The following is a 17,853-nucleotide window of genomic DNA, read 5'->3' as shown; positions in this document are numbered from 1 at the left end:
TGTGATGATAAGGCTTCAAATTTCTTGTCTGTGGTAGGCTTTTTCATAAGACGATGCTCAATATTTATCCTTGTCAATAATGTCCATCTTGATTAAAAATCTGTAATATTTATAATACCTGATAACAATTAAGAGCACATCATGTTTTACAACTTAAGTGCATGATTTCACATGGTGTTAATAGAAATTATCACATTTCTTTAAGTGATATTTTTCGCTTCTAAGGAGATTCTACAAGGATCAGCTCCATGGAGAGTAGGGAGAGAGCTTGGCGGAAAAGGGGGAGGTAGTGCTAAAAAAAAGCAAAGATTTCACTTCAGAAGGAATAAACTAATGATAATAAATACCCCTCTGATCAGAAAGACTGTGTAAGAAACCATGGGTCTTTGTTAGCATCTAAACATATTTCTCATATGTTTTTTACCTAATCACAAAGTTTTCTTTACTTTCTAGTAAAAACAAAAAGCAAAAACAGGCTAATCTCTGAAAAGCAAGGTGTGTTTTTTTTTTAAAGATTTTAAGTGTTACATTTTTCTCCTCCTTGATTATAGTTTAGCTTTCAGGAAAGGGATACATATCTTGATAAAACTGGCATAAATGTCACAATTTACTGATCCTATTGTGGTTCTTGTAGAAAGAGAAGGAAAATATTATGGAGGATTATCCAAAATTCCAAAATAAAAGGAAAAATTGTGTCATCAGAATTTTGTGCATATTTAACTTATACTAATAATGAATTTATTTTATTATTTTGGATAAATTGTCCTCGCATTTAAAAAAAAGTCAGAAAACCTAATGGATTCCATCTGGAATAAGGAATATAGCCTCCATCAAATTATATCAAGTTATATCTGTTTATTTTAGTTTCTTGACATTTTTTTTTTCTCCTGACTTTTCAATTTTCCATTTTTAAGGGGAAAAAAATGATTGTTGGCCAACCAAGAGCTTACTATGTCTATCCTTTCCTGGCTTCCATTCTGCTTTTCTATCCTAATTATCTGGAGAATAAATGCACAGAAGTCAAGGTCATACAAATACAAATTTCTCTGAGACACTGTCTCCCCAATGTTACTCCATAACAATTCTGGCCCACCCTTTTTCCTAGATTAGAGTCAAATATAAGAGGTCAACAACACTAAAGGCAGCCTGAGCCTTCTCCAAACCCACACCCAAATCTTAATTTGCTTATTTTATATTATTAGAAAGGTGAAAATGGTGATCCCTAGTCATATGTCTGTCAGATAAAATTTTATCATTCAATAAATCTGTCAACTAGCATAAAGGCAAACTAACAAGCAACAGTGGCCTGTGGAAAAGAGAGAAACAGAAACAGACAGATAATGAGAGAGAAGGAGGGGAGGGAAGGATTTATTAGGACACTCAAACTCTTGAGTAAGATAGGTAAACTATACCCTAACACTTTAGTCCCATAATGTTCATGAACCCAATAACAAATATTCACTAGGTAACACACACACACACACACACACACACACACACACACACACATACACACCCCAAATTTTTCTAGGTCCTGACGAAAGAGTATTGGAAATCAAAGACTAAAATATCTGCCTCCATAGAACATATACTCTATTAGAGATAAAACAAGAAAAGGAGAATGTAAATAAATAACGTATACATGTTAATTGATGACAAGTACAGGAAGTGGGTTGGCTTTGTGAAGAGACTTCAAGAATCAGTTAAGGGAATATGAACAAGGTGACATTTTTTAAGAATCTAAAGGAGGCAACCCATCTTGAATTTAGTTTTTCTGAGTTATAACCAAGATCAACTGGGACTACTGTCATTTATACAGAGTGAGATCATTAGAAATATTCCAGGATGATTTGCATAAATAAGAAAGAGAAAACAAACAAATAAATATGTCATAAACAAATAAGAATATATACTTTATAATTTTAGAGAGAGACTACCAAAGAAATACCAATGGGCTTCACTCCAGGAGTTGATGGACTTTAGATTGCTGCATTGGGAGGACCATATTTATCTCTGTGTCCCCTTCAGAGATTTTATATTCCTAGGGGAGATAATATTATTGACGTATGTCAAGTCACAATAAAACCAACTGACCAGGGAAAATAGAGGAAATGTATTATGGGGATGAAGAAGCTCGGGAGGGATGAGGTCATTTGAAAGGAAATGGTAGTATGGACTAGGCTTTTGATTTAAGTAAAGAGAGGAACCAACTTTTATCTATAAAACTGAGTAACCTTTTTTTTTTTTTTTTTTAATCTTAAGACAATAAGAACAGAGAAGATTCTAGGAGGTTATTTTCTTCCTGAGTTGACTCCCTGGGCAGCTTTCATGAGGGGTAAGACTACTTTAGATGGAGTAGACCATCTCAAAACCAGAGACTGTAGAGATGGTGAAAGGAACAACAACCCAGAATGAGCCAAAGACCAACTTTTCTTTCTTTGTAGGGTGGCATATGTTTAGCCATGCTTTTGCAACTGCCTGGGTTACCTGTGTCTCTGATTTTCTGCTCATCAAGGGAGCCAATAAAAAGAATACTGAGATAAACAATAAGACACCTGGTCATCCCAAAGTCTAGCTCTGTGGCCTTGAATCAGTAAAAAAGCACAGACTCTTAGACCCCGAAGGACTGAAGGCTCATTTTGTCTAGTTTTCTTCACTTATGTATAAGGATGTCAAAGAACACAGAAATAATATTTCAGTCAAATATTTAGTGACAAAACCATGACTTATACCACAGGCCATTTTATACCCAATTAAGTGCTCTTTCTTTCTGTGTGGGATTGCTTAGTTGGCCAGGAAACTGACTCATTTTCTTCTTTTCAAAAATGGGTATTAATGTCTATATGAAAGACTAATGCTTTCTGTCTTTTGAATGAGACAGATCTGAATCTCAGCTATAGAATTCACCATCTGTGTGAAATTTGGCTAGCTAATATAAATTTTATGAGCTTCAAATTCCTGGTTTATAAAATGGGGTAGGATCTACCTCATGGAACTGTTGTGACTATTAAAGGAGATCATTATATAAGATTTTGAGTAAAACTGTCAATGATTTAAAAAAAAAAAATAGCCTATTTGGATTGTTTATATACACTGACTTATTTTATGGCTATTGTTTATGTTTGTTGCCATGGCCTACAGAGGAGGAAGAAAAAGGAGGAGGAGGAGGAGGAGGAGGAGATGGAAAGAGGGGAGGAGGAAAAAAAAAAACACAAGGAAAAGGTGGAGAAGTGGAAAAAATATAGAGAGAAGCAGCAGAGGGGGATGATCCAGCACTGAAGCTTGCATTTCAGATGAATAATAAAACCTTCCAGCTATGTCCTCGCTCTAAACCTAAGATGGAAAAGGTTCAAGTGACAAAGGATTCTTTTATCTTAGAGTAAACACCCTCATCCACTTTGGAAGGAAGATCTTGAACTCAGGCTTTTGGAATTTGCATATCTACTAGTAATGCTTCTGTGGCTCTGCAGGTGCTGGATGGGTTTACTTGAGAAACAAAGAAAGCATTTTACTTCTACAGTAAAATAATTAATTGGAACCTGGCAGACTGCTGCCTGATACTTCATCTCTGAAGAGAGAATTAGATACCTTTAACAAAAAAGTACAGAGTGAAAGACTTCTTTGGTATTGAGCATAGATACTTCTATCACAGTTACAAATAGCATTAAATTGTATCTCCAATTGCTTTTTAAAGGTCTATATGAAATCTAATTCCACTTGTTTCTTATGTCTGGGGAAAGATTAAGAAAGGCTAGAGATAAAGCAAACTCAGAATGATTGTCCTGTTTGAAATTGAGAATATTTAAAAATATATCTATTGCAAAAAGATAAGCTAAAATTGCTCTAGAGTTACTTTCTGACATTTGATAGGCTTACTTTTAAGCATCTTTAAAAATGCAATTACATTTTTAGCTTAACTCAAAGAGCGAATGATGTAAATAGAAGTCAGTAAAAGGGAATTTTGGGGAAGAGGAAAAGTACAAACTAGAAATAGCTCAGAACTCTAGCAATAGTCAAGGGAGCACCAACATTAGCAATAACTGAAACAGCAATGAAAATGGGCATGAACTGAGAATGAGAGGTAGTTCTCAATATTATAAATGAAAAAAAAAAAACTCTCAAAAAGAGCCTCTTAAAAATCTATATCTGAGAAGTAATGTGGTGATTTTTTTTTTGCATTGATGGCAGTTATTCCTACTAAAATTTCAAATCCCTATTTACTAGGCAATGTCTCTCACTGAAATGACCTAAATTGCACTATCTAAGCTATTACCACAGAGGTTTGCAAACTGTTCTTTTAACTTAAAAATGTCCTTCTTTTGGCAAGTCTTGGTTAAGAATTTGGAGAACTTCAACATTTTCAACATTAAGGCATTTAAATACCTTTAAACATCTTAAGAGCCATGAAGTAATTTTACTTGTAATTTCCATCTTAGACAAATAAAGGTCATTGCTTTTTTAGACCAATATAAGTCTAATAATAAATCTAGAATTAAGAGGAATATGCTCAGGAATAAAGGCCATTTTAAAAATTTGAAATAAAGCCTTTAGCTCAGATTTTTTTCTGGGAAAATGCCAAGAACTAGAAATGGAAAGCCAGATGGATTTTATTTTTTTTATTGCCAGTGAGTTGACAAGTCTAAATAGTGACTGCAAAATCTTGGAAAGCCTATCCACCAAACAAAATAAAAGCCATGTTTCTATCAACAAAATGTTCAGGTCCCATAGGAATGGTCCAGATGTCCAGTCTATATATTTGCCTGGGGAATAGAACTGTTCAAATAAATTAACACAGACCACGTGTAATTCAGAGAACAAATGATCTCTCCAGATCTCTCCCTCATCTTTTCACAGCAATATTTAAAACCAAATTGATGTAGAAAGGGAATCCACATCACATACAAAGGAAAATGAAATACCAGGCAATCTCTGAATTTAGGTTGCTTCAAGCCAAGTGCTCTACTAGTCCATAAGAGACTTCAGAAGGAAAGCTTCTTGGGGATTACCAAGTCCAAATACCGGTATTTAAATGATGTATTGGCCCATGAAGCAAAACAACTCACTCAGGAATGAACTCTGGAAATCTGATTGTCAGGGACAGTTTTGCAAGTGGTTGAGAATACAGGCTTCGGAATATATATATATATATATATATATATATATATATATATATATATATATATATATATATATATATAAAAGCCTAAGCGACAATTAGGACTAAATGACCAGAACGACCTTTCAACCAGTCATTATCATGCATACTGACTATCAGGGGATAGACACTCAACACACAAGCTGGTCCCTAATAGTCAGTGCACTCCCACAGCCAACCTCCCATGGCGGGCTGGTGGCATCGGCGGCCAGTGTCTATTCCTTCCACACCTGGCCAGTGACTATCACCGTCAGTCCTGGGCTTTGACGGGAAACTGGGGGTGGGTGGTGGCAGATCCCTTTCCCAGAGGGGACTGAAGGCCAGCTCCTTCCTTGGGGCTGGCAGCCAAACTTCTACACTCTGTCCTTCCCACTGGCCAGTGGTCCCTCCCCTTGTCCCTCTCCTTGTCCCTCCCCCTGGCTCCTGATCGGCCCTGATTGCTGGCCAGGCCTATGGATCCCACCAGTGCACAAATTCATGCACTGGGCCTCTAGTCTATAATAATTAAAGTGCAATATACTAATTAGACTGAATGTCCTTCCAGATGTCTTTCTGGACTACCTTCTGGATGAAGCCACTGTGGCAGGGGCCGAGACAGCCGCTCTGGTAGCTATGCATTGGGTTATATATATATATATATATATATATATATATATATATATATATATATGTGTGTGTGTGTGTGTGTGTGTGTGTGTGTGTGTGTGTGTATGCCAAAGTGACCGAAGAACAACTGGTCGCTATGATGCATACTGACCACCAGATGGCAGACTCTCAATGCAGGAACTGACCCCTGGTGGTCAGTGCGCTCCCTCAGCCAACATCCTGCAATTGGCCAATCTCCCAAGGTTTCTCCCTCAGGCTGGCTCACCCCAATCAGCCCTGATCAGCCCCAATCACTGACAAGGCTGAGGACCCCACCCATGCACAAATTTGTTCACCAGGTCAACAGTGTCTTTATAAACACCTTCAATGTGGTTATTTGGAGGACTGGGGTGTTAGTGTGCCAACATATAAATATTTGGGCAATGGGGGGGTTGGGGGTAGCGCACAATTTAACCCGTAATGCGGAATAAGACAGGGAACAGAAAGATAAAGTAAAAATTTTGAAGTTGTTCAAGCCAGATTAGCTGAAGTTTGCACTGGGAAACTAGAAGTGGATTGGAAGGTAAATGGACAAGTTTAAGATAAAGTTCCATGGCATATTCATTGGAAATTGCTGATGAACTGGATATGAGTTACAGAGTAGGAGAAGAAGCAAGGATGCCCCGCGTTTTTTGGCTTGAGAAATCTCTGGATGCCATCCATCAGTTGTAAAACTCTGGGTGTTACGTAACCTCTCTGTTCCTTAGTTTCTTCATTTGTAATTTGATCATGTCTAACACATAGGAGTGTTAAGGAAATCAAATATGTTAAAATATGTATGAAGTATTTGTGTATGTGCATCTGATATTTGCTCTTGATATAGATGCATTTGTGAAATTTCTAATTTTTTAATAATAATTATGCTCATGGGTCCTGCATCCAATCCAAGAAATGATCATTGCCAGTAACCTCTGTGTGCCTATTGCCTTTTCCTGTTGGTATTCTTCTGCTGGCTACTCAAGCTATGAAAACCATTGTCCTAAATGCTTGTCATATTTTGATTTTAAAATTCATAATTGTATCGTATACATTTATGCATAAGCAATATAGTGTCTTATGTAACTATATTAACTTTATAAAAAGCGTATGTCAGTCTTCTCAGACTTGCTTTTTAATTCAATGTATTACCAAGATGCATACATGTTACTGCATTTAGTTATAGTTCATTCATTTTTACTACAGTATAATATTCCATTGGACACTACCATTTATTAATTTTTCTATTGATGCACATTTGGGTTATTACCAATATTTTGCTATTTTTTAAGAGAATTGTTAGTTTATATATATATATTTCCTTTTTCACATATGCAAACTTTATGTTGGGTTTATCTTGCTACTCAAAGTGTGAGCTGACTGACAGTATGACCATGGGTGTTCCCTGGAAGCTTTGCTCATGCCTGAAATTTTGCAGTTTACCAAGATCCTTTGTCTACTTGCATGCACATTAAGGTTTGAGAAACACTGCAAAAGGGGAATGGCAGTGTTATAGACTATATATCAACTCACAACTTTACAAGATAATGTCATTTTGTTTACCTAAGAAGTTAGGCCCATTTACATTCACACCATTAAGCAATAAAAATGATTACATTGCCGAAACCGGTTTGGCTCAGTGGATAGAGCATTGGTCTGTGGACTGAAAGGTCCCAGGTTCATGTACATTGGTTGCAGGCACATCCCCAGTAGGGGGTGTGCAGAAAGTAGCTGGTTGATGTTTCTCTCTCACCTAAGTTTCTACCTCTCTATACCTCTCTCTTCCTCTCTGTAAAAAAATCAATAAAATATATTTTTAAAAAGAAAAGAAAATGATGACATCTCCTCAAATCTTTTAAATTGTCAGACGTATTTTTTGACCATTGAATAGGCAAAAAAGTGTCTTTTTTATGGTTTTAATTAGTTTTCTTAATTTTTAATGAGTTGAAAATCTTTTTTTTTTTTTTGTCTGTTTTCTTTTAAATTCGTACTCAGGATGTCACCTTTTTAAAAATGAAATGTCTGCTTTTTAAAAAAAATTGATTTTATGTGCCTGTTTATATACCATTGTTGTCAATCCTCTATACATTGAATACAATGCAATTATTTTCTCTTAGTTTCTGCCTTTTCATTCATTCCTTTTACAATATTTTTTATTAACTTATTTTTTAATAATGATATAGTCAAGTTTATTAATCTCTTCCTTAACGATTTGTCTTAAGAAATCATTTTTGACTACACATCAGAAATATATTTCCCTATTTTTTCTTCTAAAATTTTAAAGTTTTGTGCTTTATATTTAAGTTCATAATCTACTTGAAATTGGTTTTTTGTATGAAAAGAATCCAACATTTTTCATCAGATATGTCATGGCTATTCTTGATTCGTTTCTTTTCCACATAAATTTTAGAATCAGTTGTCAAGTTCACATGCACAGACATATACACACTCTCACACACACACACACAACTATACTGAAAGTCTTCTTGTTTCTTTTTCCCCTTATCAATTTTCCTCTAGTGTCTGCCCTGGAAAACTTCTGCAGTACCAGGAACTGTAGTTTGCAGAGTCCCATATGCAGCATTGCAAAATTTGAAAAATAGCATTGGATCTGAAATTCAATCTAGACTAATAAAAGAGAAACATGAAAATTGCTAGAGCAAGCAGGAGGCTTGGGTTGCCCGGGCCATGGAGGAAGCCAAGATTCCCGTCCTCTCTGGCTGGCCCTGACCTCCTCTCAAGGATACAAAGTTTCAATTATAGAAGATAAATAAATCCCAGAGACCAAGGCCTTCGCTTGGGTCTCCAAGGTGGAGTGCCAGCCTGCAAACCACCATAGGCCCCGCTCCAGGCCACCTCACTTCTCAAGGGAACCCTCACGTGATTTGGGACACCCTTCAGGGCAAACCAGCTACCACCACCTGTACACCAGGCCTCTATCCTATCTAATAAAAGAGTAATATGCAAATTGACCATCATTCAAACACACAAGATGGCTGCCCCCATGTGAACACAAGATGGCCATCACAAGATGGCCAGCAGGGGAAGGCATTTGGGGGTGATCAAGCTTGCAAGGGAGGGCAGTTAGGGGTGACCAGGTCACCAGAGGAGGGAAGTTGGGGGTGACTGGGCCTGGAAGGAAGGGCAGTTGACAGGGGACCAGGCCTACAGGGGAGGGCAGTTAGGGGTGACCAGGCATGCAGGAGAGGGCAGTTAAGGGCAAAAAGGCTGGCAGGATAGCAGTTAGGCATAAATCAGGCTGGCAGGGGAGTGGTTAGAGAGTAATCAGGCTGACAGGCAGAAGCGGTTGGGGCAATCAGGAAGGCAGGCAGGCGAGCAGTTGAGTGCCAGCAGTCCTAGATTGTAAGTAGGATGTCCAACTGCCCATTTAGGCTCATTCCTACCAGATATTGGTCCTCAATGGGCAGTTGGACCTCCCTCCAGGGGTCCCAGATTGGAGAGGGTGCAGGCTAGGCTGAGGGACACACACCCCCATGCATGAATTTGTGCACCAGGCCTCTTGTAGGTAAATAATATGACTTCTCTCATAATTTCTAATAATATACCTGTAAAATATTTTTCATTTTTTACTTAGACTGATTATATGATTAGCAAAAATTTAGAGTTTTATTCTCTTTTTAAATTTTTTAATGCATTTCTTTCCTTTTTCTATTATGCTGGCAAATTCTGCTAATAAACTGTTGGAAAGAAATAGCAATAATGAATATCTTTTCTATATTACATATTTAAAGAAAATAATTCTTATTTAAATTCAATCTTTTTTACATTAATCTCCAGTTATATATCTATCTATCTATCTCTGTGAAAAATAAATAATATATATATTGGAAGAGAGAGGGATAGATAGCTAGAAACATCAAGGAGAGAGAATCATCAACCAGCTGCCTCCTGCACACCCCACAATGGGGATGTGCCTGCAACCAATGTACATGCCTTTGACCAGAATCTAACCTGGGACCTTTCAGTCCACAGACTGACTCTCTATCCATTGAGCCAAACAGGTTCTTTAACAGGAATGAAGGCTATAAATTATACTGGAGTTACAATATCATTGAATTAAACTCATTTTTATATGCAATATTTTCAGCATTATTTGTATTTTCACTATTTTTAGCTTTCTATTTAAATGTTTTCCTTGACCCATAGAGGTTTCAGAATTATATTTTTAATTTCTAAATACATATGGATTATCTTTTTTTTAAACTTCTGCTATATTTTTGAATTGTAAATGGGACATAGAAGCTACCTATTTTTTGAAATTTGTTCAAAAAATTTGGTTTTGTGGCCAAGTATGAACTTAAGTTTTAGGAGTGCTCTACTTAAACTTGGCAATGATGTTATTCCTCTGGTTTCTCAATAGAGAATATTATATCTGTCCATTAAATTAAGGTTAAACATTTTGTAGTTCTTAGCTTTTCTACTTTTGCTAATTTTTAAATCTGCTTGAATATTAATAATTTAAAGGAATGTTTTGAATATATCATAATGTTATTAAAATTTTTCAGTAATAATTTTCTATATATTTTGATGCAATTTCATTAGTTACAAAATTATATAAAAATTTTAAAATATACTTATTGATTTTTTTACAGAGAGGAAGGGAGAGGGATAGAGAGTTAGAAACATTGATGAGAAAGAAACATCAATCAGCTGCCTCCTGCACACTCCCTACTGGGTATGTGCCCGCAACCAAGGTACATGCCCTTGACTGGAATAAAACCTGGGACTCTTGAGTCCACAGGCCAACACTCTATTCACAGAGCCAAACCTGTTAGGGCAATATATATAAATTCTATCCTGTTATATTAAACTTAAGTTGTTATACTGTGAATCTTTTCATTGCCAAATGATACATTTTCTCTTAAAGTATATTTTGTCTGATATTATTAAAAATATATTCACACAATATATTCATTATGAATGCCATCTTTGGTAAGGGAGGAGTTTATTAGTCTTGCTCAGTACTGAATCTCTAATACCTAAGCCATTCCTGGAGAATAGTAGAGGATCAATAAATACTTGTTTAATAAATTAATGGAAAAGTTACAGATGGAGGCAGAAAGAGTTGACAACTCTAATTTAAAACTTTGACAAATAAGTTTTATCTTTGTGATAAAATATTATTTTTATGCTATAGGATACTATTTTATGATAAAATATATTATTTTTATGATAGAGGGCAATAATTCTATCTGAGTAGGCTCAGAAGTATTTGTGAGAAATGGACAGGGTAGTATAAGTTGAGTCTTGAAAGATGTAATAGGTGCTTCTCAGTGGAAGAGACATCTATTCCATGAAGAAAGGAAAAACGTTTCATACAGAACAGAGCAAATCCAGCTGCAATGTGGTAAGTAAGGTTGCAGTAACAAGAGATGTAATACAGATAAGAATTAAATATAAAAATTTTTTTAAAAAGAGATGTAATATGGTGCATGTGGAAACTGGAAAGACTCGATAAGAGATGAGACTCTATCTAGAGGTGACCAAAGGCTGGGCTTCAAAAGGCTCTTTGGCTAAAACCAGTTTGGCTCAGTGGATAGAGCATTAGCCTGAGGACTGAAGGGTCCTGTTTTCATTTATGTTGACTAAATTTCTACTCTCCCTATAAATGTTGTGTTCAACTTCCAATACCTTATTAGAAAACAAAAGCTATGGAATTCATGAGTGAATAAATAAATATAACTAGCTAAATATTTAAAATATATATTTTATATACTTACAGCACTTCTTTTAACTTTTGTTATTATACTAGAGGCCCAGTGCACAAAATTCATGTACAGGATTGTGTGTCCCTCAGCTCAGCCTGCACCCTCTCCAATCTGGGACTCCTTGAGGGAAGTCCAATTACCTGTTTAGGCCCAGTTCTGTTAGGATTGGGCCTAACTGGGCAGTCAGACATTGCTCTCACAATCCAGGACTGATACTCCCAACTGCTCACCAGCCTGCCTTCCTGATTGCCCCTAACCACTTCTGCCTGTCAGCGTGATTACCCTCTAACCACTCCCCTGCCAACCTGATTGAAGCCTAACTGCTCCCCTGCAAGCCTGATTGCCCCTAACTGGCCTCCACTGCAGGATCCCCAACTTCCCTTCTCTGCTGGCGTGATCAACCCCAACTTCCCTCCCTTGCAGGCCTGGTCCCTCCCAACTGCCTTCCCTTGCTTGCCTGATCGCCCACAACTGCCCTCCCTTGCAGACCTGGTCCTTCCCATATGTCCGCTGCTGGCCATCTTGTGGCAGCCATCTTGTATTCACATGGGGGCAGCTATCTTGTGTGTTGGAGTGATGGTCAATTTGCATATTACCTTATTATTATATAGGATAGTGATCTGGTATATCAATGGGGGCCAGCTAGTTTACCCTAAAGGGTGTCCCAGATCAGGATGGGGGGTTCCCTTGAAGTGTGGGGCAGCCTGGAGGAGTGTCCTGTGGTTGTTTGCAGGCTGACCACACCCCCTGGTAAAGCAAGCAGTGGTCCTGGTATCTGGTATTTATTTATCTTCTATAATTGAAACTGTAGCCTTGAGTGGAGGTCTACTCAAGGGTGTGGGAAAGCTTGGCTTCCTCCATTACTGGGAAAACCCAAGCCTCCTGCTAGCTCTGTGGCTGTAGCCACCTTGGTTGGGTTAATTTGCATACTCACTCCTGATTGGTTGGTGGGCGTGGCTTTTGGATGTAGCAGAGTGATGGTTATTTTGCATATTACTCTTTTATTGGATAGGGTACATTTTCAGTTCTGGTCTTTCACTTTAAATAAAATGAGAATTTTCTTTTACTTTTATGTAAAGCATTAAGCAAGTGTTTATAATGGTTGCAAAATTCAATCTGAAAAAAAAATTGTAGAAATAGAAAAAAAGAAAAAGAAAAAAAGTACCCAAAACTTAAAAATCACAAGCAAAATAATAATAATAATAATAATAATAATAATAATAATAATAAATAGTTCTTTGTAAAACCAACCTTTTAACCTCTCCAGTATTTTTAAAACAGCTACTCTGTTTCCCCTAAAATAAGACACTGTCTCATATTTATTTTTTCTCCCAAAGTTGCACTAGGTCTTACTTTCAGGGGATGTCTTATCTTTCCATGCACTAGGTCTTATTTTCAGGGAAACACGGTATTACCAGTTGGAGAATCTTTAACTAAGAAATCAACATTCATCTGGCTCATTAGTGGTTTATCATCCTTCTGTATTGTTTGTGCTTATTAGGGCATAACTCCTCACAAATCTCAAAGCCCCAGGACATCATGGGTCTCCTTCACCATAAAGGTGTGATCTAGCCCTGATTTTCAAATGCATTGTTGAGACTAAAGAGAAACTTTTTTCATTTTTCCATTTGTATACACAAATAAAGGGTCTCCAGTTAAGTCTCCAGTGAATATGATTTAGAAAAGAATAAAACCCGTGGGCATCATTGCTTTATGCAAGTGTTTATCCAAGAGACAAAAGGATAGTGTACCCAATCTAAAATACATCTCACACGTCTGCCAGTTAACTTGGTCTTAATTGATCATAATTTATTGTTAGTGAATTATGTCTAACAGTAGACATAATTCACTGAAAATATTCTGTTAAATCACATGCTTTGGAGATGTTTTCTTTGTTTTAGCTACATCTGAGACCATATGAAATGGGTATATTTTTGACTGAACAATGGCTCCCAACATATACTTTATTATTAACTAAAGTAGAAGTTATTTTTATAAATCATATTACCTATTATTTCTTTGATATAGAATCATGGGTATTCATAATACAGAAAGCTCTCATTGCTGAATTATAAACTCCAACCTTAAGTTACAAATGTATTGGCTGCAATATAAGTTTATATGTAAATACATGCATACATGCATACATGCATACATGCATATATACATATACATATACATATACATATACATATACATATACATATACATATACACAAATTCAGGGTCTACTGGTACATGAAATTTGTGCACTGGGGCGGGTGCCCCTCAGACCAACCGCATTCTCTCCAATCTGGGACCCTTTGGGGAATGTCTGACTGCCTGTGGGATCAGGCCTAAACAGGCAGTAAGATATCCCTTTCACAATCCAGGACTGCTGGATCCCAACTGCTCGCCTGCCTGCCTGATCGTCCCCAATGGCCCTCATCTGACAACCCAGTCACCCCCAAATGCCCCCCCTTCATATTCCCTCTTTATTAGATAGGGTTTTTTCTTTAACATATTGGACAACTCTAACTGGTTTGGTCAGTGGATGAAGCATTGGCCTGTAGACTCGAGGGTCCCAGGTTCAATTCTGGTCAAGGGCATGTACAGTGGTTGGGGGCACATACCCAGTGGTGAGCGTGCAGGAGGCAGCTGATCAATGCTTCTCTTTCATAGATGTTTCTAGCTCTCTATACCTTTCCCTTCCTCTCTGTAAACAATCAATAAAATATATTTTTTTTTTAAAAAAAGAAACATTTAAGATTTCTCCATATCTGCCTGGCTGGTGTGACTCAGTGGTGGAGACCCCAGGCTCCTGCCCCTGGCAGGGGATCATGCTGTAGAGGTGCGCGTCCCTGCCAGGCTGAGACCCTAGCCCAGGCTGAAACACCAGTCTGCCACCACTGGGAGGGGATTGGCTGTGAGGAGTGAATTTGTTTTTGTTTTTTTATAAAGGTTCAGGAGGGCCTCTGGGCAGCATTCCGCCAGGCCTTTTATTCTGCCAGCTCTCAGCAGCAGCCCTCCCTGAGACTGGGGGAATGTGGGTGGGGCTGAGAGGACTGGACACTGCCATCTGTGGCTATTGGTGCTGCCATTTTTGTTGTGGAGTGATGGTTAATTTGCATATTACTCTTTTATTAGATTGGATACTAAAGGCCAGGTGAAATAATTCATTCACCAGTGGGGTCACTCAGCCTGGCCTGTGGGATTGGGTGAAAACTAGCTCTCTGACATCCCCACAGGGATTCCAGATTATAAGAGGGCATAAACCAGGCCAAGGGACTGCACCAGTTCATGATCGGGCCGGGGAGGGATGAGGGAGATTGGCCAGCCAGAGAGGGAACATGGGAGGGCTCCAGGGCATGTCCAACCCGATTGGGCCAGAACCTATTGTAGAAGCAAGCTAACCTACTGGTGGGAGAGTCTGCCCCCTGGTGGTCAATGCACATTATAGAGAGTGGTTGTGCAGCCTTAGCATATCATTGGCATATTACATTTTGATTAATTGAATGGCTGACCCATCAACCAGGCACTTAGCGTATTAGGTTTTTATTATATAGGATATTATTAATTTCAGAGTGAAAGGGAGAGGGAGAAAGAGATAGAAACATCAATGATGAGAGAGAATCATCAATTGGCTGCTTTCTGTATACTCCCCACTGGGGATCAAGCTCTCAACTGGACATGTGCCCTAATCAGAAATTGAACCATGACATCCTGTTTCATAGTCCAATGCTAAATCACTGAGCCACACAAGCTGGGCAAGATATGTTTTTTAAAGTCTCATTTTCTAAAACTTTTACATACATTCAATGTTTTTAATCCTGAGAGATATACATTATTTTTGCTTAATAGTTAAGCAGTGATTCCCAATATCTTATTTCTTATTATTGCACATAATCATAAAACCAACAGGAATGAGAATAATAGCAAATATCCAAGCCAGCTGTGAGATTTAAACACTGTGATATCAGATGTTCAAAATGTAATTTTCATATAATTTTAACTTTGGTCCCATTTCCTCGCTCACACCTTGGAGTTTTCTGTGATAAAAGTGAAAAAAAAATATTTTTTTATGTTAATGAGATAACTTTTGAAAATAGCCTAAGGATAGTAGGCTGGTTGTCAGGACTACCAACAATGTGAATAGAGGGTTGAAACTTTCTATCCCCTATACCACCACCTCTGGGAGGGGAGAGGGGCTAAAGATGGAGTTCAATTGCCAACAGCCAATTATTTAATCAATTATGTCTATTTAATGAAGTCTCTAGAAAACCCCAAATGGACAGGGTTCAGAGAACTTTCAGGTTGGTGAACACGTGGTGATCCTGAGAGAGTGGCATGCTTAGAGAGGGCATGGAAGTACCATGCTCTTTCCCCAGACTGTGCCTTATGCATTAATTCCATCTGACTGTTTCTGAGTTATATCTTTTTTTTTTAAATCCTCACCTGATGATGTTTTTAGTGATTTGAGAGAGAGAGAGAGAGAGAGAGAGAGAGAGAGAGAAATATCAATGTGAAAGTGAAACATTGATCATTTTCCTCTGGTACTGCCCTGATAGGGAGTCAAACTGGAAACCCTTTGGTGCAGAGGATGATGCTCCAAACAACTGAGCCATATCATACAGAGCTGAGTTATAATCTATATAATAAAGAGATAATATGCAAATTGATCATCACTCCAACACAAAGATGGCTACCCCCATGTGGACACAAGATGACCACCACAAGATGGCTGGCATGGGAGGGAAGTTAGGGGCAATTGGCCTGGCAAGGGAGTAGTTAGGTGTTAATCAGGGGAGTGGTTAGAGCACATATGTCAAACACAAGGCCCGCGGGCCAAATCCAGCCCGCCAGGCCTTGCAATGTGGCCCGCACTGCGCTGTCATCACTGCACTCCGCTGTCAGTTTATTGACATTGTCAGTTTATGACTGTTCAGTAAACCATTCGGCCCTCGATTTAGGCTGGATTTTAGATTTTGGCCCCTTCTCTGATTGAGTTCGACACCCCTAGGTTAGAGGGTGATCAGGCTGACAGGCTGAAGAAATTAGGGGCAATCAGGCAGGCAGGCAGGTGATCAGTTGGGAGCCAGCAGTCCTGGGTTGTGAGAGGGATGTCCCCAATTGGAGATGGTGCAGGCTGGGCTGAGGGACACATACATTCCCAGTGCACGAATTTCATGCACTGAGCCTCTAGTCCTTTTATAATAAACTAGTGGCCCTGTACATGAGTTTGTGCACATTGAAAGGAAATTAATTAGAAGAAATATTTTTATATCACTATTCACCCTTTATCTATAATAGAAGTGTCAACCAAATTCACGATCAACAATGAAAAATGGAAACACATGCATACAATTGGTGCCAGTGCGAGCTTTATATGTGTTGCACATTCAAGAGTCAATTTAGCCTTTTATAGATATAGAACAAACTTACCTAATCAGACCTGCTTTCTGATGTAGCTAAACTTTTACCAACCCAGTGAAGCACCTCAACTTCTCTTTCAGGCAATTGTCAGCAACACAGCAGTAAATATCAACATAAAACAGATTATTATTATAGATGATGTAGGGAGAACAAAGGGTAAAATATTTAACTGCAGCAATATTTAACTATATTCTGTGCAGTGAGAAAACCTAAAGTCATTTTCAAGGTCCACCATTTCTTATGTCTTTTCAGTTGGGTCAAGTTTCTAAACTTTTAAATCTCCATTTTCCGGCTAATGAAAAGAAAATAGGATTTCACTGAGTTGCCTATTTACCTACCCCAGTACTTCTGGGAGGATCAAATGAGATGAGGCATGGCAAAACATTTCACAGACATTTGGTTGCAGGGTAAAGCGTTTCTACCTGTCTAAAGTGTTCCTGGGCTGAAAAAACTGTAAGGAGGCTAGTTATTGCTAGGGAGAGGAAGCTGGGGGTTGCTATGTGATGTCATTACCCAGAAGGTGGGAAGGACACTTAGCATATTTAGCTTTTATGCATATAGACTAGAGGCCTGACACAGGAAATTCATGCAAGAGTAGGCCTTCCTTCCCCAGGCTGCTGGCACTGGCACCTGGGACTCGGGCTTCCCTCATAGCTCCAGCTTCTCCCAGAAGGTCATCTGGTTTAATTAGCATATTGAGCTTTTATTACCAAAGATTGGTAATATTGAGAGTAAGCAAGTTTCCTGACTTCTGTAAGCTAGTCTATAAGTAATCAATCATGAGGAGCAGGTGTTGGAAACCTCTATTTTATATCCAGTTGTTTAGAAGTATAGTTAAGGACCTGGGATTGCTAGTGGCATCTGAAGAAGGGATACAGTCTTAACCAGTGGAATCTGACACTGTCTCCAGAATGAGAGTGTCAAAATTGAGTTGAA

This window comes from Pipistrellus hanaki (genome assembly GCF_964339955.1).
Source record: "Pipistrellus hanaki genome assembly, chromosome: 3".
In the NCBI taxonomy this organism is placed as follows: Eukaryota; Metazoa; Chordata; class Mammalia; order Chiroptera; family Vespertilionidae; genus Pipistrellus; species Pipistrellus hanaki.
This window is presented reverse-complemented; position numbering follows the sequence as displayed.